The following is a 23,293-nucleotide window of genomic DNA, read 5'->3' as shown; positions in this document are numbered from 1 at the left end:
TCCCTTACTCCTTAACATTCATACCAGGGAAGGCAACACAAATCTAGGCTTTTCCTTTCAAAAACCTACAGATAAATATGAATGAATATGCCTGCTTCTAGGTTAGGGTATCTACTATATCAGATATGATATTCCTCTGAATTAAGCAATAATTATTCAGTGATTTAGGACCAGCTATTGACCAACAGTGTGTTACAGTGCTTTAGGGCCAGGGATCCAAGAGAAATAGAAGGCAAGGTTCTTTTCCTCAAGAAGTTTACAATCTAATTAGGGAAATTAAAATAACAGACTAGAAATAATTTTTTTTAATACAAAGCAATGTACTCAAGCAACCTAATTATTATGTACAGGACCCAAGTTCAACAGGGATTCAGTTTACAGGCAGAGATGAGGATAAGAGTACAAATATCAGAATATGCACCAGTTCCAATTATGCCTCTGAAAAAAAAAAACTGGGGCTGGGAGCAGAGGAAGAGGGAAGGGAGAACAGCGGTTCTCATTTTATATCTTAATATAAGACCACCTGATTAATTATATGCCTGTATCAATTCACGTTGAAAGTTTTTACACCTCTTTTATTTATTTAGCCAACAGGAATTTATAATTCTAAAACTTTCAAGACCTAAACTGAAAAAGGATGAAAACATTTTTGTTATGGTTTCTCCGATGACATTAAATCTGAACATTTCTATCAGTTTTTGCTGTCCCTAAAATCAAATAACAAGTTCAATTTATTTTCTTAAATGTTTTCTATTATAAAATCATTCAAAAAATTTAAAACTTACTAAGTTAGCACATACCTAACCTATCCTAATATTCAGCAAAAACATTTGTAGTACCATTCCCAGGTCTTATTAACAAAAAGGCTCTGGGAGCTAGTGTCCAAGATGGTCTCTAGTGATTTCCACCTCCCAGCAGTTCCCTCCACAATGAATAGGGCTAACTTGTGTAATCAATAATCAGTAAGATATAGCAGAAATGATAGTGTATGGCTATGTCGTAAAAGATATGGCAACTTCCACCTACTCTCTCTTAGATCACTCACCCTAGGAGAAACCAGTTGTCATGTTAACACTCAAGCAATCCTATGAAGAGGTCCACATGATAAGGAATTGAGGTCACCTACAAATTTCCAGCACCAAATTGCCAGTCTTGTAATTGAAACCTTCCAGCCCCAATCAAGTCTTCAAATTATGGCAGCCCCCAACAAGATCTTGATGACATCCCATGAGAAACCTCAAGCCAGAATCATACACAGAAGTTGCCCCTGGATTTCTGACCCACAGACACTATATGAAATCATAAATGTCCATTACTTTAAGCTGCTAAGGTTTGGGGTGATCGGTTATAAAGAAATAAATAACTGAAAAAAACTCAAAAGGTAAAACTCTAGCTCTTCACGTATGTCATGACATTTCCTAGAAAACCTATGATCTCAGAATCACATAACAATTATCATTTATTTAGGTAAGTGTGTATTTTCTTCCTTATTACCTAGTCTCCATAACTTTTGTTAGCCTTTTTGTTTAAGAAAATCTATTAAAAACTGAAGTACTTTGTGCTAGATTATTAATGAAAACAAAAAGTGTGTGCATTAACAATATATACCAGGAGATACTTAATACACCCTTCTTTGTCCCACATACAACATGAAATAGTATCATCTAACATTTCATTACATATATCAGCAACTTTAAAAGACACATCCCTTTCACCTCACACCTGTCAGAATGACTAAAATCTTGTGTTGTTACACAAGAAACAACAAGTGTTGACAAGGATGTGGAGAAAGGAGAACCCTTGTGAATGTTGGTGGAAATGCAAACTGGTGCAGCCACTTTGGAAAATAGTACGGAGGTTCTTCAAAGAGTTAAAAATAGAACTACCCTATGATCCAGCAATCTCACTTCTTGGTATTTGCCCAAAGAATGCAAAAACACTAATTCAAGGGATACCTGCACTCCTATGTTTAAAGCAGCATTATTTACAATAGCCAAAATATGGAAGCAGCCCAAGTGTCCATGATTGGTGAATGGGTAAAGAAGAGCTGGTATGGATACATACAATGAACTGTTATTCAGCCATTAAAAAGAATGAAATCTTGCCATTTGCAATGACATGAATGGAGCCATAGAGTATAATACTGAATTAAATAAGTCAGTCAGAAAAAGACAAATACCATATAACTTCACTCATATGTGGAATTTAAGAAACAAAACAAATGAGTAAAGGAAAAAACTGAGAGAGAAAGAAACCAAGAAACAGACTCTTAATTATAGAGAACAATCTGATAGTTACCAGAGGGGAGGTGGGTGGGGGGATAGGTGAAGTAGGTGAGTGCACTTGTTGTGATGTGCACGAGGTGATGTATGGAAGTGTTGAATCACTATATTGTACATCTGAAACTAAAATAACACAGTATGTTAACTAACTGTAATTAAAATAAAAATTTGGAAAAAGGACACATCCCATGAACCAAATGTTAACAGCATTTATGAAGGCTACCAAATCACAGAGAAATAAAGAGCTTACTAGAAGCAAAAGGTGTTATAAGCCCACACCAAGAAATGGTTCCTCGTCCTATTATTAAACAAAGCCAATGAAGGAAATTCTGTTAAGTCCTATAACACAGATCTATAAATAATAATATCTACACTATGTTTATAATTTAGGCAGTTTATACATATACACCTTCCTTAGTTAAGATGAAAAATGACTAATACCACCCATAAAGGAGCACTGATAATCAGCCTTCAGTTATTCCTTCTCCATACTAAATTCCAGCTCCTCCAAATTTTTCTTGTATGGATCTGGGAGTATAAATGATAAATTTTCAGAAGGACCTATAAGAATGTTCTTGAAACCTCCTAATGTCACACATGATTTAATAACATAAATAAATACTTCAATAATAAAATTCATGTCTCTAAGAGAGAGCATATTTTAATTTATACCATTCAACAAATATTTATTTAAAGAATGACTACTAAGTCCAGGGAATTATGCAGGGTGATGTGAGGGATAAAAAATCACAAGATAAATAATCTTCCCTCCAGGTTGTTTATGATCTGATAGAACAGATTCAGCATTCATTTGATCCATCCTACTAAAAATAAAAAGACAAGTAAGACTCGATTCTGATCACTTAGGTATTCACAGCCTGGACAAACATATATATTGGTACATACATAAATAACAATAATACATGGCATAAAAGACACAGAAAGTAAATTTGTAACACAGAGTTGGAGTGAGGAGGGGGCAGATTAAATAGATTTAAAATAGAAGGCAGTATTTCCACAAAATAGGCCATAAGAGAAAAGTAGGAGTTAAATGTGCCCAGTGGATACAAAGGGCATTTCATGTGGAGAAAGACTCCTTGGTCAAATTTTCAAGTCCCTTCTCCTCTCCCAGGGCAGGCACAAATATGCCACTTACTGCCAATAGGTAAGGTGAGGATGTAAGGTATCTTCATATTGGTCCCCTCATTCCCTATACCCAGTTCTACTTCCAAGGGATGGTGATGAACCCTATGGTTTGCTTCTCTAAAATAGCTGTACTGACAGCCAGATTCCAATGTAAAGGGGGAAATCACTCTATTCATTTGGGTTTATATGAAGTTGTGAGAACTTGAACCACATTACCTATGACCTTAATTTCCCTCCTCCCACTTTGCTCATTTCTGAAGCAACAAAGTTTATCTCTGGGTAGAAGCAAACAGTTTATCCAAGTCATGAAGTGGTTTGATCACTGTTCTCAGTTGGGAGCATCAGAAACGGACCCTTTTTCATGTAGATGGTATTGAAAGGCTGGCAAGATCACAAAATCAGTGCGAAAGAAACCAAAGGAGTCACAAGATCAAGAAGCAGGAAGCATCATAATAGTGTTATAGCAAGAATAGACTTGTCAGGCTTCCTCATGACACAATGGCTCAAAACAAATCCTTACCATTCCGTTCTTAAGCAGATATGGTATGTTCAGGAAGTTTTAAAAGTGTAGTGGATATGGGACACCTGGGTGGCTCAGTTGGTTAAGTGTCCAACTCTTGATTTTGGCTCAGGTTATGATCTCATGGTTGGTGAGTTCAAGTTGACAGCACAGAGCCTGCTTGAGATTCTCTCTCTCTCTCTCTCTCTCTCTCTCTCTCAATCTCAATCTCTCTCTCTGCCTCTCCCTCTCTCCCCTCTCAAAATAAATAAATAAACATTTTTTAAAAAGTGTAGTGGATGGCTGGTGTGTCAAATCATATTAATGGCTTCAATTCTTCACTTCTCACTCTACCTACACACTTTGCTATGTAACTTTTCAGTTTTCCCATCAAGAACCAAAGTATATTTTCCTATGTCTTGACTCTTAATTCATCTATGTGATTTGCTTTGGCCAATAAAATAAGGCAGAAGTATTGTGTGCCAATTCTGAATTTAGGGCTCAAGAGTTCTTATATGTTGTTCTCTTGAGCTTCTGCTGTCACTTTGTCCAGTCATTTTGACTGGTCAAACCAATGGTTCCAGGGTGAAAAAAACATGAAAGTGCCTGGTCTATATGTTGGTCCCAAAAGAGAGACACATGGAACAGAGCTGCCCTAGTTAAAGTCTCCAGCTGACCCAATGATACATGAACAAGCCAACTGACCCACAGACACATGTGCAAGCCCAGTGTAAATCAGCCGATTCCAGTAAATCTACAGATGTAAAAGCTATAATAATATTGTCTTAAACCACTGGAGTCCAGCTTTTGTTACACAGCATTAGCTGACTGATACATCTGGTAAAGGCCATTAGATGGCAAGAGAAAAGTATGAGGTTAGTAAGGTCAAATCATGAAAAACTCTCTATTCTATACATATTTTGGAGTTGGACTCTATTCTGTGGTTAGTAGGGATTCAACCAAATTTTTTAGTGAGAAAATAACATAATATAAGTGTCTGGTGGGGGCGCCTGGGTGGCGCAGTCGGTTAAGCGTCCGACTTCAGCCAGGTCACGATCTCACGGTCCGTGAGTTCGAGCCCCGCGTCAGGCTCTGGGCTGATGGCTCGGAGCCTGGAGCCTGTTTCCGATTCTGTGTCTCCCTCTCTCTCTGCCCCTCCCCCGTTCATGCTCTGTCTCTCTCTGTCCCAAAAATAAATAAACGTTGAAAAAAAAAAAATTTAAAAAAAAAAAAAAAAAAGTGTCTGGTGAATAAACTTTAGTGGGGGTAAAAACTGGAAGTTCTTCCTGAAGACAATGAAAGGATCTAAGTGAAGCTGATGAAGGCTTAATTTAAGGCACAGTCAGGAGAAATAAGGAGAAAGTTTAAAAGAATATTCCTTATTAATTCTTATTCTCCATTCCTTAAGGCTATTATTACAGATCAAAGGAAAAGATTAATAAAAATAGCCCTCAAGTTTTTGAAATATCAGTTGTCCCATCTTGAGTCTAAATGGGATTCAGATATGTTTGGACACATCTGGCAAAGTCTAATGAGACAGACTTCCCAAAATCTCTTTTGCATGAATATGGAGTTACTTGGCAGGAAAAACCCAAAGAATGAAAGAGTTAGGCATGATGCACAGGACCTCATAAGAAAGCCTCAGTCTTCTGTGAGAGGTAACAATTCTGCCTCTCAGATTTGTCTTCCAATCCAGCCCAGTGGGACTAATGTCTGATGCATAGTAGGAATGTGATGGGGGCTAGATGGGTGCACCAGAAAATGAAGATGGGTGCTATAAGTAAACAATGAAAGAATAAACTAACTTAACACATCCGACCAAAAAACAGTCCTCCTCCTCCAACTCAGTCTTCTTGCCCTAACCAGGGCTGACTGATCCAGTAGACTCAGCCTGGAAACCATGACATTTTAAGGACCTATAAAGACATTTTCATTTTAGTTTCTTTGAAAATCAGAAGAAAAAAATAAGTTCAATAATGATGAACATGTAATCATGAATCCAGCCTTTAATATTTTCTGTGGCATAAGCATCCCCAAAGGCAAAAGTACCTAGGACCTACAAAAGTCATAACACAGCCCTGGTGCCACCACAGTATAATTTTGGAACCTGTAGAGCCCTGAACCTGGAGACTACCAGGAAGTAGGGGTGGGGGGGAGTGTTGGTAATTGTCCTACTCCTACCTCTCCCCTCAGAAGACAGGAGTAGTAAATCACAAGGCCAGAGGCAGACAGGGAATTTAGCAGATTGACAGCAAAGGAGTTTGGGGTATCTTTTCTTACTTCCTCTCCCCTTCTCTCCTAAGGGAGTCTCTGCCCCATGACAAGGCATCCCAGAGCCACCACCTGAGAGAAGCAAGAAATCTTCCCAGTGGCTTGAGCAGGCACTCCACCTGCATTGCTTGAGAAAACTGTTGTGTGGTTATAGGCACTAGAGAATTATGACTATCGGAAATACTCTTTAAATCAGTGGTTTTCAACTTTTTAAAAGCAGGATTCTCTTACCAAATTCATACTTAGAGCTTCAGCACATATAGTAGATAAACAGGGAATGTTGCAGTAAGGGAAGGGCTGTTGGAGAGTAGTGAGAATGCCAATGTCGTGCCCACTCCTTCCTTCTCCTCCCTCCACAGGACCTCAGGACTCTCTGGGACACTGGAAATCACTGCTCTTGCTAAGTTAATCATATAGATAGGCTCATCTAAAAACAAATTTATATTCAGAACTCATTTCATTTGTAAATTGCTTTGTAATCATATGTTCATTTAATTCTCATAGATTCAACTACATACGTGGGGAGAAGGGAAAGAAAAAGAAAGTCATCTATTCAAATCAAGGCTTTGGTGGATGCATGAGATAACAATGACTCACTGCTGCCTAGGTCAGTCTCTGTTCCTTGTTCAGTGTGGGAGTATGAGCATCTCACCTAAGGAATATGATTCTGGTCTTAAGGTGTTGTACAACCCCAAACATTAACCAGCCAGGTCATCTTGGGCTCAGCCTACCTCCCCTGGGCTTGCTTGGAGACCATTTAGTTGTGTCCCACAGGGTCCCTGTGCCTTAAAGATATTCAAGGGTGGGGCGCCTGGGTGGCGCAGTCGGTTAAGCGTCCGACTTCAGCCAGGTCATGATCTCGCGGTCTGTGAGTTCGAGCCCCGCGTCGGGCTCTGGGCTGATGGCTCGGAGCCTGGAGCCTGTTTCCGATTCTGTGTCTCCCTCTCTCTCTGCCCCTCCCCCGTTCATGCTCTGTCTCTCTCTGTCTCAAAAATAAATAAAAAACGTTGAAAAAAAAATTTTAAAAAGATATTCAAGGGTAATTCTGACTGTTCATTTTCAACTTATGTGATGATTTGGGAACCTGACCCTCTCATAAGATAAAGCTTCACATTAACCATGGCAACTCTTTGATTTTCAGATGGTCAAAAGTGACACAAATGCCACTGTTTTCTCAAACCTTTATCATGTTAATACCATGAACATCATATCTGAAGTAATTGGCATAATGAATAAAGTAAAAACCCTTCAATTTGATAATGTAAGTTAGAGAATTAAGAATTTAAATTAATACTTGAGGGGAGCCTGGGTAGCTCAATGGGTTAAACATCTGACTTCGGCTCTGGTCATGACCTCACAGTTCATGGGTTTGAGCCCCATGTCAGGTTCTGTGCTGACAGCTCAGAGCCTGGAGCCTGCTTCAGATTCTGTGTCTCCCTCTCTCTCTGTCCCTCCCTTGCTCACACTCTTGTCTCTCTCTCTCAAAAATAAATAAAAAAACATTTAAAAAATTTAAAAAATAACTGATTAACACTTGAAATTAACTTGTAAATCTTGGTAATTAATCATCATATAATTTATATTTCAAAGAAAAATAAACTCTGTGTCACACAATGATTACACCTTAGACTAATATCTAAATTTTACAGCAAAAACACAGCTATGTTCTTAAAAACTGTTATGAGTTTCCATAACCATTCCATATTACATACATTTCAAAAGTGAAGATGAAATAAGGACTTTTTCAGAAATTTTATTTATCCAGAGCTTTTATAAAAACAGAAAGCCAAAACTAACCAAACCAAAATTACTCCCACCAGAGGCTTCACCACCTCACATGCACTTTCAATTAACAATGCCCAAGGTCCTCATGTTCTCCCATTTATTCAGAAAAGAAGCATGAGTGGGACACCTGGGTGGCTTAGTCAGTTGAGTGTCCGACTCTTGATTTTGGCTCAGGTCATGATCCCATCAGGCTCTTTACTCACAGTGCTGAGCCTGCTTGGGATTCTCTCTCTCCCTCTCTCTCTTTCTCTCTGCCCTCTCTGTGCTCTCTCTCTGAAAATAAATAAACTTTAAAAAAAAAAAAAGGAAAACATGATCACATAAAATGACTGACACACTTCCACAATATAATATAAATCAAGAGTTGGCAAATGATGGCCTACCAACCAAATCTGGCTAGCCACAATTTTTTGTTTGGCCCATGAACAAAGAATGGCTTTACATTTTCCAATGATTTTTTTAAAAATCAAAAGAATAATATTTATAACAGGTGAAAAATATATAAAGTTCAAATTTTAGCATTCATTAATAACATTTTGGTTTTCATCAATAAATACTTGTGGAAATTTATCTTCTCTCATAATATTAAGTACCTACACACTGTCCTTGATTTTGCCTCTTGGCCCACAAAGCTTAAACTATTTACTATCTAATCCTTTACAGAAAAGTTTGGTAACCCTTCATGTAAATGACAGATAAGTAATAAGAAATCACCACCTTTGGGAAAAAAATGCATTGCTAAAGAAGACCAAAGGAATGAACTTTTCACTCTGGAATTTCAGACAAAACAAATACTGCTAAGAGTTGGTACATATCACAAAAAGAAATCAAACTATTTCCTTATGTAGAGTTACATGGGTTACACTGATTTTATCACCTCATTACATACCATATTGTCTGAAAAAAAATAAATAAAGCGGGATCTCCTCTCAAAATTAAGTTCCTTAAAAGTTTAGGCCTAAAAATTCAGCAACCACTATACTTTATTCTTCCACTTAAAGTATTTTTATTAATGAAAATAATAGTTTACAAAATTAGTATCTCATGCATTAAATAATTTTCAATTCATGAAGCATACCAATAAACTTTGTATTTTTCTTTATAAATTGTTCAAATCATTCATACTGTAATAATTTCCCAAATACACTAGGCCCTTTCTTGGCTCAGCAACCTTACTTATGCTTGATCTTCCATTAGGAATTCTCTTCCCAAATACCCTCCTGCTATAGTTTCCTCCAGGTAGCATAGGTAGGTAAGATATTTGGAGTTTGTGTGAAAAAAGACAAGGGTTCTTTTTTTTACACCTAGATAGCTCCCAAACTTTCTAAACCTCTTGAAAACTATTTTTTATTAAAATGTTTCTCCTCCTTTAACATTCATTCAGAATTCATTGTCCCCATAACATGTTACTTGTATTTTCATTTTTCCCTTAGGCCATTCTATCCAGTTAGAATGTGATTTTAGAATCAACCACCTACTTCTTTATAGATTTCAAGAAGCTAGTTATCTTCTGGTGTTCCTCATCTGGAATGGCACTGCCAGGTGTAAATACCAGAAAAGAGGAGCCATCTTTGACACCTCTCCTCTCCCTCACCTCCCAAATCTAATTCATCACCAAATCCTTAAATTGCTGCCCACATATTTCTGGAACCTCCACTATAGCCTCTTAACTACTGTAACCCATAGTAGTTAGCCAATCTAACTACTTCCTACTGTAGCTATTCATTCTCCACAAAACAGTCAGGAAATCCTCTCAAATCAACTCTCATCGATACACACATATCCTGACATCCCTGACTAGTTCATCTACCCATAGCCCAAGCAATCATAACACTCCACAGCTAATAAAATAATATTAGAGTTTGAAGCCTGTATCTCCTGCTATAAGTAGATCATAAGTTATGATGTGTATACAGCATCTGTTCAAAGATGTTTCATGATCGAATTAATGTTGGGCAATATGTTATTATTCTTGGCATTCTTCAGGTTGCCAACTACTTTAAAGAAATCCATTTTGGAAGTTCTATACTTAATCCTGTAATTTTAATAATATCTTTCAAAATTGCCTTCAGTGACAACTTGCCATCCACATAAGAAAATTTGTCTTTCTGCTTCCTTACTACACCTGGATTTTTAACGCAGAGTGGTGTTCACTCCTTTCATTCAAAAGACATTGCTTTAAATGACATTTGGTTGTTTCAAAAAATCCAACCCATCCCTGAATGCTAGAGAGTTGACAAAAGGTAAGCAAAAGAATGTACAATGGACTATGAATGCAAACAATTACCAAGTGCTTACTGTGTGCCAGGCATTGAGTATTTTGCAAACATCATTTCACTTAGTTCTCACAACAAACCCATGTGATAATGGTTATTACTGTTCCAACTTTAGATTGGATTTAAAAAAACAACAACATAAATTGAGTGAACAGTTAAAAATCTATTCTCCTCAAACTATTCCAAAAAATAGAAGAGGAAGGAAAGCTTTCCAATATACTTTATAAGGCTAATATCACCATGATACCAAAACCAAAGACACTATAAAAAAAGAAAACTGTAAGTCAATATCTCTGATGAACACAGAAACAAAAATCCTCAACAAAATATTAGCAAACTAAATTCAACAATACATTAAGGCTCACTCATCACAATCAAGTGGGATTTATTCCAGGTATGCAAGGATGGTTCAACTTTTACAAATCAATCAACATGATATACCACATTAACAAAGTGAAGGATATAAATCATATAATAATCTCAATAGTTACAGAAAAAGCATTTGACAAAATTCAGTATCTGTTCATACTAAAAACTCAACAAAGTAGGTTTACAGAGAACATACCTCAACATAATAAAGGTCATATATGAAAAACTCATAACTAACATCATATGCAATGGTGAAAAACTGAGAGTTTATCCCCTAACCTCAAGAGCAAAGATGTCTACCCTTACCACTTTCATTCAACATAGTATTGGAAGTCCTAGCCACAGCAATTAGACAAGAAAAATATAAAAGACATCCAAGTTGGTAAGGAAGAAGTTAAACTGTCACTCTTTGCAGATGATATACTATACATAGAAAACCCTAAAAACTTCACCAAAAAACTATTAGAAGTAATGTATAAATTCAGTAAAGTTACAAGATACAAAATTAACACAGAGAAATCGGTTGCATTAGTATACACTAATAATGAAATAGCAGAAAGAGAAGTTAAGTAAACATTCCATTTACAATTGCACCAAAAATAAAATATCCAGGAACACACTTAACCAAGGAGGTGAAAGGCATGTACTCTGAAAACACTGATGAAAAAACTGAAGACAACACAAATAGAAAGATATTCCATGCTCATGAATTGGAAGAACTAATATTGTTAAAATGTCTATAATTCCCTAAGAGATCAGATGCTGGGAAGGTGGTGGAGTAGGAGGACCCTAAGCTCACTTTGTCCCATGAATACAAATAGATAACATTCACATCAGCATAAATAACCCACAACAAACTCCACAACTAATGGTAGAGAACAGACCACATTGAAGAAGGTAGGAAGGGCAAAGATGCAGTTTGGGAGTGAAACAGACCATGGCTGCCCATAGTGGAGAGGGAGACAGTGGCATGGAGAAGGGTGAAAAACAAGACTTTCACACCAGGGAGGCCACATGGGGAAGATGAATCCCCATAACATTTTGCTTTGAAAGCAAGAAAAGCTAAATTTCATGAGTTCTTACAATGAGTGAGACTTAAAGCCTGAAATTTTAAAAATCAGCAGGCTCCACTGTAGAAGAGCCCCAAGGGCATTAGGAAGTGGAGTCCCCACCCTTAAAGACACAGCATGATGAAAGACCTTGCAGACACAACAAAGAACAAGCAGTTTGAAAAATGCGGGGGAAAAGACAGGAGGGAGAGTGATTCACTCATATCAGAGCATGGCCCTGAGAGTCAGGGATCACAGGGAGGGCCCTCCAGGAACACAGGAATTAGCATGCACCATTTCCCTCCTCCAACCCCCAACATAAACACACAGCCACCTGTGGGAGCTAGCCCAGTGTCAACACTCGCTACCTAACTTGCTTGCACCAAGCCCTGCCCCCTGCACTTCAGGGAACCCAGCTTTCCTAGTCACACTTGCCTCAGTCCCAGCACTGTGGACCCCCTTCCCCAGAAGACCAGCGCAACACCCACCAGACCTGGTCTCCCCACCCATGTGATTTGCAGAATGTCAGTTCTGGCACTGGTAGTGGCAGCAGGTCTCATTTCCCAAGCAGACCACCTTGTTAAAATGTTCCCCACCTCTTCTGGGGACCAAACGCTGCCCACAACAGGTAAAGAAAGCTTCTTCAGAAAATGGGACTGAAGGATGGGGCGCCTGGGTGGCGCAGTCGGTTAAGCGTCCGACTTCAGCCAGGTCACGATCTCGCGGTCTGTGAGTTCGAGCCCCGCATCGGGCTCTAGGGCTGATGGCTCAGAGCCTGGAGCCTGTTTCTGATTCTGTGTCTCCCTCTCTCTCTGCCCCTCGCCCGTTCATGCTCTGTCTCTCTCTGTCCCAAAAATAAATAAACGTTGAAAAAAAAAAAAAAAAAAAAAAAAAAAAGAAAATGGGACTGAAGGAAAAAGAGGCCAGGACTCAACAACAGGGCAAACAAAACACACACAGGACACACTCTATGAAGTATCAGACCCTAAAAAACTGGGGACACTGCACTGCAGGGCACTGAAGGAAAAAGAGGCCAGGACTCAACAACAGGGCAAACAAAACACACACAGGACACACTCTATGAAGTATCAGACCCTAAAAAACTGGGGACACTGCACTGCAGGGCACTATAGGACCTCTTCTTCATAACACCATTACCATCAAGAACAAAAGATGTAACTTACTTTCCTAACACACAGAAATAGACACAGAGAGACAAAATGAGGAGACAGAAAAATATGTCCCAAATGAAAGAATGGGACCAAACTACAGCAAAAGTCCTAAGCAAAACAACACAAGTAATATGCTTGATAGAGAATTCAAAGTATTGATCATAAAGATACTCAATGGATTTGAGAAAAAAGTGGAGGACACCTTTAACAAAGAGATCAAAAAGAACCAGAGATGAGAAACACAATAAATGAAATTAAAACTATACTTGATGGAATAAATAGCAGGCCAGATGAAACAGAGGAACAAATCAATGGCCTAGAAGATAGGTAAATTGAGAACAGTCTTAGGGAACTCAGTGACTCCATTAAGCATAATAACATTCATATTATAGGGATCCTAGAAGACAGAGTAAAGGGGGTAGAAATTTTATTTGAGAAAATAATAGCTGAAAACTTGCTTAATCTGGGGAAGAAAAATAGATATTCAGATCCAGGGGGCACAGAGATAGAGATCCCCCCCCCAAATCAACCCAAGAAGGTCCACAACAAGACACATAATTAAAATGACAAAAAGTAGGGATAAAGAAAAAAATTTAAAGCAGCAAGAGAAAAGAAGACAGTTACATACAAGAAAAACTCCATAAGGTTATCAGTGGATTTTTCAGAAGAAACTTTACAGTGGCATGATATATTCAAGGTGCTGAATGGGAAAAATCTGCAGCCAAGAAATTCTACCCAACAAGGCTATCATTCAGACTAGGAGAGAGACAGAGTTTCTCAGACAAGTAAAAACTAAGAGTTCATGACCACTGAACCATCCCTACAAGAAATATTAAAGGGGAACTCTTTGAGTGGAAAGGAAAGACTATAAGTGAGAGTAAGTATTTTTGTAAAATCAGTCAAGGGATTCATAAAATAAAAGGATGTAAAATATGACTCCCTAAAACATAGGGAGGAGAGGAGTAAAGAATGGGTTCAAACTTAAGTGACCGTCAAGTTAATACAGACAGCTATACGCAGATGTTATATACAAACCCAATGGTAACCACAAGTCAAAACCCAGTAAGAGGTATACAAAAAATAAAGACAAAGGAATCCAAGTATACCACTAAAAAAAGTCAACAAACCAAGAAAAACAGTAAGAGAAGGATCAGAGGTAAATTATAAAAACAACTACAAAATAAATAACAAAATGGCAATACATATATATCTATCAATAATTACTTTGGTTTTTCTTAAGTTTATTTATTTATTTATTTTGAAAGAGAGAGAGAGTGGGGGAGGAGCAGAGAGAGAGGGAGAGAGAATCCCAAGCTGACAGTGTGGAAACTTATTCGGGGCTCAATCCCACAAACCATGAGATCCTGACCTGAGCTGAAGTCAAGAGTCAGATGCTCAACTGACTGAGCCACCCAAGTGCCCCTATCAATAATTACTTTGAATATAAATGAATTTTAATCCCCAAAGCAATCTATAGATTTAATGCAATTCCTACCAAAATACCAACAGCATTTTTCACAGAACTAGAACAAGTAACACGAAAATCTGTATGCAACCACAAAAGACCCCAAATAGCCAAAGCAATCTTGAGAAAGAAGAACAAAGCTGAAGGCATCACAACTCCTGATTTCAAGATATACCACAAAGTTGGAGTAATCAAAACAGTACAGTACTGGCACACACAAAAAAAAAGACACATAGCTCATTGGAGCAGAATAGAGAGCCCAGAAACGAGCCCACATTTATATGGTCAATTAATCTATGACAAAGGAGGAAGGAATATACAATGGGGAAAAGACAGTCTCTTCAATAAATGATGCTGGGAAAACTGGACAGCTAGCTACATGCAAAATAATGGAACTGGACCACTTTCTAACACCATACTCAAAAATAAACTCAAAATGACTAAAGACCTAAATGTGAGACCTGAGACCATAAAAATCCTAGGAGAGAACACAGCCAGTAATTTCTCTGACATCGGCCATAGCAACATTTTTCTTGATATGACTCCTAAGGCAAAGAAAACTAAAGCAAAAATAAACTATTGGGAATACATCAAAATAAAAAGCTTTTGCATAGCTAATGAAAACATAAACAAACAAAACAGGCACTCTACTGAATTGGAGAAGACATTTGAAAATAATATATCTGATAAGGGGTTAATATCCAAAATATATAAAGAACTTATACAGCTAAACACCAAAAAAATCTAAGTAAAAAATAAGCATGGCACAAAAACAGACACTCAGATCAACAGAACAAAGAACCCAGAAATGGACCCACAAACATACGGCCAACTAATCTTTAACAAGGCAGGAAAGAATATCCAATGGAATAAAGACAGTCTCTTCAGCAAGTGGTGCTGGGAAAACTGGACAGTGACATGCACAAGAATGAACCTGGACCACTTTCTTACACCATAAACAAAAATAAACGCAAAATGGATGAAATACCTCAATGTAAGACAGGAAGCCATCAAAATCCTCGAGGAGAAAGCAGGCAAAAACCTCTTTGATCTTGGCTGCAGCAACTTCTTACTCAACACGTCTCCAGAGGCAAGGGAAACAAAAGCAAAAATGAACTACTGGGACCTCATCAAAATAAAAAGCTTCTGCACAGTGAAGGAAATAATCAGCAAAACTAAAAGGCAACCAACAGAATGGGAGAAGATATTTGCAAACAACATATCACATAAAGGGTTAGTATCCAAAATCTATAAAGAACTTATCAAACTCAACACCCAAAAACTAATAATCCAGTGAAAAAATGGGCAAAAGACATGAACAGACACTTCTCCAAAGAAGACATCCAAATGGCCAACCGACACATGAAAAACTGCTCAACATCACTCATCATCAGAGAAATACAAATCAAAACCACAATGAGATGACACCTCACACCTGTCAGAATGGTTAACATTAACAACTCAGGCAACAACAGATGTTGGTGAGGATGCGGAGAAAGAGGATCTCTTTTGCACTGCTGGTGGGAATGCAAACTGGTACAGCCACTCTGGAAAACAGTATTAAGGTTCCTCAAAAAACTAAAAACAGAACTACTCTACGACCAAACAATTGCACTACTAGGTATTTATCCAAGGGATACAGATATGTTTTTTCGAGGGGCACATGCACCCCAATGATTATAGCAGCACTATCAATAATAGCCAAAGTATGGAAAGAGCCCAAATGTCCATCGATGAATGAATGGATAAAGAAGATGTGGTAAATATATACAATGGAGTATTACTTGGCAATCAAAAAGAATGAAATCTTGCCATTTGCAACTATGTGTATAGAACTAGAGGACTTTAAGACACAGAACAGATGAACACAAGGGAAGGGAAGCAAAAATAATATAAAAACAGGAAGGGGACAAAACATAAGAGACTCTTAAATATGGAGAATAAACAGAGGGTTACTAGAGGGGTTGTGGGAGGGGGGATGGCTAAATGGATAAGGGACATTAAGGAATCTACTCCTGAAATCATTGTTGCACTATATGCTAACTAATTTGAATGTAAATTAAAAAAAAAATAAAATTTAAATTAAAAAAAAAAAGGCAGAAGACCTGAATCAACATTTCTCCGAAGAAGACATACAGATGGCAAACAGACACATGAAAAGATGTTCAACTTCACTCATCATTAGGGAAATGAAAATCAAAACCACACTGAGACCTGACACCTGTCAGAATGGCTAGAATAAAAAAGACAAGAAATAACAAATGTCAATAAAGATGTGGAGAAAAAGGAACCCCCATACACTGCTGGTAGGAACGTAAATTGGTACAGCTACTGTGGAAAACAGTATACAGGTTTCTCAAAACACTAAAAATAGAAATACCAGTGGCACCTGGGAGGGCTCAGTCAGTTGAGCATCTGACTTGGGCTCAGGTCATGATCTCACATTTCATGAGTTTGAGCCCTGTATCAGACTTGCTGCTATCAGCACAGAGCCCTCTTTGGATCCTCTGCCCCCTTCTCTCTCTGCTTCTCCCCTACTGGAGTGCTCTCTCTCTCTCAAAATTGGATAAACATTTAAAAAAACATAGAAATATGAAATGATTCAATAATACCATTACTATTTATCCAAAGAAAATGAGAACACAAGTGTGAAAAGATATATGCATCCTTATGTTTGTTGCAACATTATTTACAATAGCCAAGATAAGAAAGCAACCCAAGTGTCCACAAACAGATGAATGGATAAGGAAGATGTGATATATATACATATATCCACACACAATGGAATATTACATGGTCATAAAAAAGGAGATCTTGCCATTTGCAACAACATGGATGGACCTAAAAGGTATTATGCTAAGTGAAATAAGTCAGACAGAGAAAGACAAATACCTTATGAGTTCACTTAATATGCGGAATCTAAAAAACCAAACCAAAGCAGAAACAGACCCATAAGTACAGAGAACAATCTGAACAAACTGATGGCTGCCAGAGGAGAGGGGTATAGGGGATGGGGGAAATGGATGAGGGGAGTGGGAGATACAGGCTTCCAGTTATGGAGTAAATAAGCCATGGGAATAAAAGGCACAGCATGGGGGGAATACAGTCAATAGTATTGTAATAGTGTTGTTGTGTGGTGACAGACGGTAGCTACAGTCACATAGCATATAGACCTGCTCAATCACTACATTGTAAACTGAAAACTCACATAACATTGTGTGTCAACTCTATTTCAGTTAAAAAAAGAGAAAGAAACTGAAGTTCAGAGAAGTGAGTAAGAGTCTGAAGACAGGCAGCTTTCAGTTTTAGATTCCAAAGCAGAGTGATTTTGTAGCAAAGTTCCTTATGAATACCCATAAATGGAATATTGGGTGGTGGTAGTATCAGATTAATGTTTGTCTTTGCATTTCCTGAGAATCCATAATCTTATTTCATTATCTTTTGTTGATCCCTTTTTAAAGTATTTGGGGCCCTTCATGATGCTGAGTCATTCTGAATAAGCCTGGGAGGAATTGTCAAAAAATAACAACCTATGACAGGAATATCACATGCCTTCATTACAGATATAGCAAATAGTTCAAGGCAAAGGAAGGTTACTTCAAATTGACACAAAGGTAGTTCTGGAAGGAAAAATCCATCCTGGTTGGTTGTTCATAGTCTATAAATTCAAAATATCATGACTCATAAAAATATCATGATAGCAAAGTAGCAATATAGAAATTAAAACAGGAGGTTTTATTTTAAAACTTCTGGAAATATCTTAAAATACAGGAAGTTAAATGAAAATAGAATTTATATGATAAATTATCCATTCTATACTTAGATGTTTTTTTCTAGTCTTTGCTCTTCTGGGTATCATTCAGTTTCTTTATTTAGATAAACATTATTTGTCAGTTTATGTTTTAGCATAAATATTCATCTTTAACAGTATCGAAATTCAAGAGTGGTATTTGGCCATAGTTCTTGCTTTTCCAACCTTTATGTCAAAACCTCTAGGCCTGTTACACTAGACAAGAAGTGGTTTAACAGCTGGGGTGGTGGGCGCAGTGGGTCAGTAGCTGTTGTTGTAACGCACACCTTAACAAGCAGCCCAAACAACTCAGTCATAGTGTTCACAAACCTATCCACAGACTGAAATGAAATCATATACTTAGTATTTATTTAAAAGTTATTTAAGGAGTAAATTGATAAATGGTAAAGTATAATCTCCAGATTAACGTTAATAGATTTCAGTCCACCATAAAATCTAGCATCATTCTCTGTGGATTGGAACACAAAATTTTTCAATGACTCAAGTACCTGACTTACCCATATTTCTGGGAGCATTATTATTCCAATTTAACTTTTGTCTAGGTACCAACCATCTTTTCAAAGAAAATTCTTATGTATCTTCTTTCAAAATAAATAAAACAGGAGAAAAATTATTTATCGCTGAGCTGCTTTACTCTCTGACAATTCTATCAGTTCCAACACTCATTTTCTTAAAATGATGTTCGTTATCTTCTCAATAAAAGGAGGATTTCTAAAAACTATCTGTAGAAAAAGTTATATTACACAAGCTTTAACTATAAGAAGACATTGTTTTATTTTTATTTTTTTAAATTTTTTTCAATGTTTATTTATTTTTAAGAGAAAGAGAGATAGAGGAGAGGGGCAGAGAAGGGGGGTGGTGGGGACACAGAATCTGAAGCAGGCTCCAGGCTCTGAGCTGTTAGCACAGAGCCCAATGCAGGGCCCAAACTCAAGAACCCTGAGATCACAACTTAACCAACTGAGCCACCCAGGCACCCCAAGAAGACATTGTTTTAAATAAACATTTTTCTAACTAGGAATATATTAAAAGAAGTTTACTTTGGGCATGACCTGATAGACCATAAGAACCTATAAGTATATTCTATATGAGTTATTTTTTTTCATTTTTTAATGTTTATTTAATTTTGAGAGAAAGCGCAAGCAGGGGAGGGGCAGAGAGAGAGACAGAATCTGAAGCAGGCTCCAGTCTCTGGACTGTCAGCATAGAGCCCCATGCGGGCCTTGAACCCACAAACCATGAGATCATGACCTGAGCCAAAGTCAGATGCTTAACTGACTGAGCCAACCAGGCACCCTTTCTTTATTTTTTAAAAAATTTTTAGAGTTATTTATTATTATGTCTTACTATTATAATGCATACAGTAAGTTGCCAGTGTATATGTGTGTATGTGTGTGTATATATATATATATACATATAACAACAGTAATAGTGATAAATTGACATGAGAATGTCTTGTAAATATTTTATTATTTTATCAAAAACTCTCTAGGAAATGTAACCACATTTTACAAAAATGAAAATGCCTCCCTAGGTCCCCTTCCATACAAACAAATAACTCTCTCTCCCACACCAGAGCAGAAGACAAAAGGGGCTGAAAGTAAAATATGTCAGCAGGAACGTTTACTTCGAATACAAAGGAAGAAGAAAAAAAATTGAGAAAATTCTCCTAGAAGAAAAGAGGAGACAATGAAGAAGAAAATAAGAGAGAAATATAAAAAATTAAGGGAATTACTCCAGAGGAGCAACATTCAAGTAACACAAAATCCAGAAAGAAAGATTTGAGAAAATAGAGGGGAAGATATTTTTTAAAAAGTAATAAAAGGAGATTTCCCAGAACTAACTGACAGAAATGAGTCAATAGAATTCAAAGGGCTACTGAGGGGCCACCACGAGTGATAAAAGAACCACATCATGGCATTGTGAAATTCCAGAAAACTTGGGGTGAAAAGCTTTTAGAGAGGGGAAGAAAAAGTGACTGAGAAGGAACCAAAATGAGAACATCACTGGATTTCTTACCTGCAACTATGGACGTTAGAAGAAGATGAAACAGTGCTTCTAAAGTTCTGAATAAAATGATTTCCAACCCGGCATCCTGTGACCAGCCAAACTATTATTTTAAGTGAAATTAAAATAATAAAATTTTCAGAGGTGCGATCTTAAAAAAAAAAAAGTACCTCCCATGTATCCTTTTCTGATACTAAATCAAGAAAGAGGAAAATATAGGATGCAATCAATGGATAATGAAGGGAAATGTGAAGTCCACAGCTAAGTAGTGGGTTATTAATCCTGATTACACCAGGAAATCAAAGAGCTCCAAAAGAATGTCTCAATAAAAGAAGATGAAGGGTGCCTGGCTCGCTCAGTTGGTAGAGCAGGTGACTCTTGATCTCAGGGTCATGAGTTCAAGCCCCATGTTGGGCATAGAGCCTACCTTAAAAAAAAGAGAGAGAGAGAAAGAGAGAGAGATTATCTGATGTATGTAAACATAGTAAAAGGATATTTGTATCAAAGAGCTTAGGGATAAATTAGTAATGTATACATAGAAAACTAACAAAAAGAAAACCTTTTCAATCATCAACTCTACTAAGAAGCAGTTACTCCATAAAGGAAATTTTATTTGTGATGTCTTCCTAAATATAATATTGCAAATACCAAAAATTATGATTAACTCTATTGAGAAGATACAAAACTGTATGTACCATGGTAAGGGGGGATGGTGTAAGTGGTAGTAAAAGCACTTAACTGTCATGTTCCATAAAGGAAATCGATAAATGCTAATATGAAGAAAAATTAGAAATAGAAGCATTAAAATATGTTTAGAAATACAAAGATATATAGAAGGAGAAACAGTTAAAAGGTTGGATTGTAACGTTGTATGGGGATAGGAATGGGAGGTATGGAAAGGTTTGCAAAGGAACTACTGTTCCTAAGCCTAGGAACATATGACTTTCCAAACTATATTTAGGTATCACTTTGACAAAACTTAAGTTAAAAATGAAACAAAACAACAACAGCATTAAATCCATTTCTTCTTCTATTTCTAATCTCTTTCTTTCCCCTCAGTGCATAAACATCTTTTCAAAGAAAATCCTTATATAACTTCTTATATAGTCCAATTTCTTTTTTTTCCATCACAGCCAATATTACTGCAAATTATTCCCAAATCAGGTCCTCGCCATCACTCCTAAATCTTCTGCAATGGGTTGAGTGGAACCATATGAAATGGTTGCTTTGGCCATTTTTTACCTATATAAAGAGGCTTTCAAATGGTTGAACCTAATGGTTTACTGTCATCGCCACCACCAAATTCTGAGTCCCTTGCCTGAATATGTCTTGCTGTGTCATTTATGCCCTGCTCTCCTGCCTTAATTCACTCTTCATTTCTTTCCGAAGTAAGGCTTCAGCCCCCTCACTCTTGCTTCCCACCCGTCTATGTTGGCACTGCTGTCAGAACGGCCTTTCCAAAACACTCATTGTATCATGTAACTCCCCTGCTTAAAATTCCTCAGTGCCCTCTCAATGCCATCAGAATCAAACCTCAACTCTTTCCCATGATCACAAGCTGACCTCTGCCGGCCTCCTTAGCTTACATCCCTCCAGTCTCTACATCCACCCTTGCTTGACACCCAACTTAATGTAGAATTTACCACAACTTGATACTTATGTCATACTAAACAACTCACGTGCATAAATGTTCTTTTGATTTTTGTATATTTAAATATATCTGATTATATATCACTAATATTTGGTACTTCTAAGGCACTAGATAAATATACATAAAAGAAAAATTCAGTGTTTTCTTAAATGACCCCAAAATTAATCATAGATGAAAAATATATAAAGGTTCAATTTTTTCTAAGGGCCAAGTGAGTACTGAAAAGGCTGATGATGACCAGGGGGAGGTGGGGTGGGGCTGGGTGAAATAGGTGAAGGGGATCAAGAACACAGGTAATCAAGACCAGCACTAAGTAGGCTCCAGAATTAATGAATCGCTATATTGTACACCTGAAACTAACATAACACGTTAACTATGCTGGAATTAAAATAAAAATCTTAATAAAAAAAGAAAAGGCTGATGATGTTTTCTTAAATATCCAAATGCATAGTGACAGGGAACTAAGAACAACTTATAAACTGTATTAAATTGGGAAAACGGAGAAGAATGAAAGAAAGAAAAAAAGAGAGGGAAAGGAGAGGAGTCTAGAAAAATAAGCGTCACTCCACTTTTACAATGTAACAACTATGTGAAGAAAATCTGTAAACATTACAATTAATCTATATGCAGAAAATTGTTCATTTTCCAAAAAGTGATAAAAGGAAGACTTATGGTTATCCTTAAAGAATATACGTACTAAGTATTAGTACTTCTATGTGTTTTCTGGTAAAAGAACAGCTCATTAAGTTTTAAAAGCTGCCCAACCAGTTCTCAAACTAGCACCCCATCCAACAAAAGTTTAATTAGGTTGGGAGTTTTGTTTAAATTGACAGCTGTGGTTCAAAAAGCCCCCAAGGTCAGGGTATAGTTTGCATCTTAAATAATCTAATTGCCCAAAGGTATTCTGTGGTTCTGTGGTGGTTATTTTTTATTCTGATTCCCAACGAATCTAGGTAATAGCTCTGTGCTAGGAATATGGTTCGTTCAAATGCAAAATATTCTTACATTATCTCTGAATCAATAAAAAAGAAAAGAAAAAAAAAGCAGTTATTCCTCACCTGTTCACCTTGCAGACATCCTGCAACTTTACGGATCTAGGATCTAGCCGAGCCCATAGGAAGCAGGATGTAAGCAAAAAAGGCCTTAGAGCAGGCAAAGGAGATGTCAGCAAAGGCCCACACAGAGGAAGCTCACACACTTTCCCATAGGAAAGCCTTTAAGGCCCTCCCTCAGAGGCTATTTACTCTCACTTTACAAACAATATTACCAAGCTTATTTATCTAGTTTCGAAGCCTAGGGCAGAATAGAAAAAAGATATTAGGAAGAAAGCTGTGGGAGAGGGGCTCCTTACAACACACTGAAATACTGACTGCAAAACAGAGACAGCTGTCAGCGTAATGGGAAGGAGGAAACAAAAATTATAAAAAGAAAACAAAGAACTCGAAGCACAGCTGAATATAGGGTGTGGGGGCAAACACTTCACTCACCCAGTAAGACCTTGGGCATCACT

General features: G+C 37.3%; 1 protein-coding gene across 1 annotated transcript in view; it reads right to left on the bottom strand.

Moving 5' to 3' along the window:
• TTC6 (tetratricopeptide repeat domain 6) overlaps positions 1–23,293 on the bottom strand; it is a 202,476-nt gene that overhangs the window by 158,121 nt on the left and 21,062 nt on the right. The gene's annotated exons all lie outside the window — the stretch shown is intronic.

The sequence above is a fragment of the Lynx rufus genome, unplaced genomic scaffold (assembly GCF_022079265.1).
Source record: "Lynx rufus isolate CCGP_SWC_20201006 ecotype Redwood Valley unplaced genomic scaffold, mLynRuf1.p SCAF_13, whole genome shotgun sequence".
NCBI classification, from domain to species: Eukaryota; Metazoa; Chordata; class Mammalia; order Carnivora; family Felidae; genus Lynx; species Lynx rufus.
The sequence above is the reverse complement of the archived record's forward strand: the minus strand, read 5'-3'. Positions and strand labels throughout refer to the sequence as shown.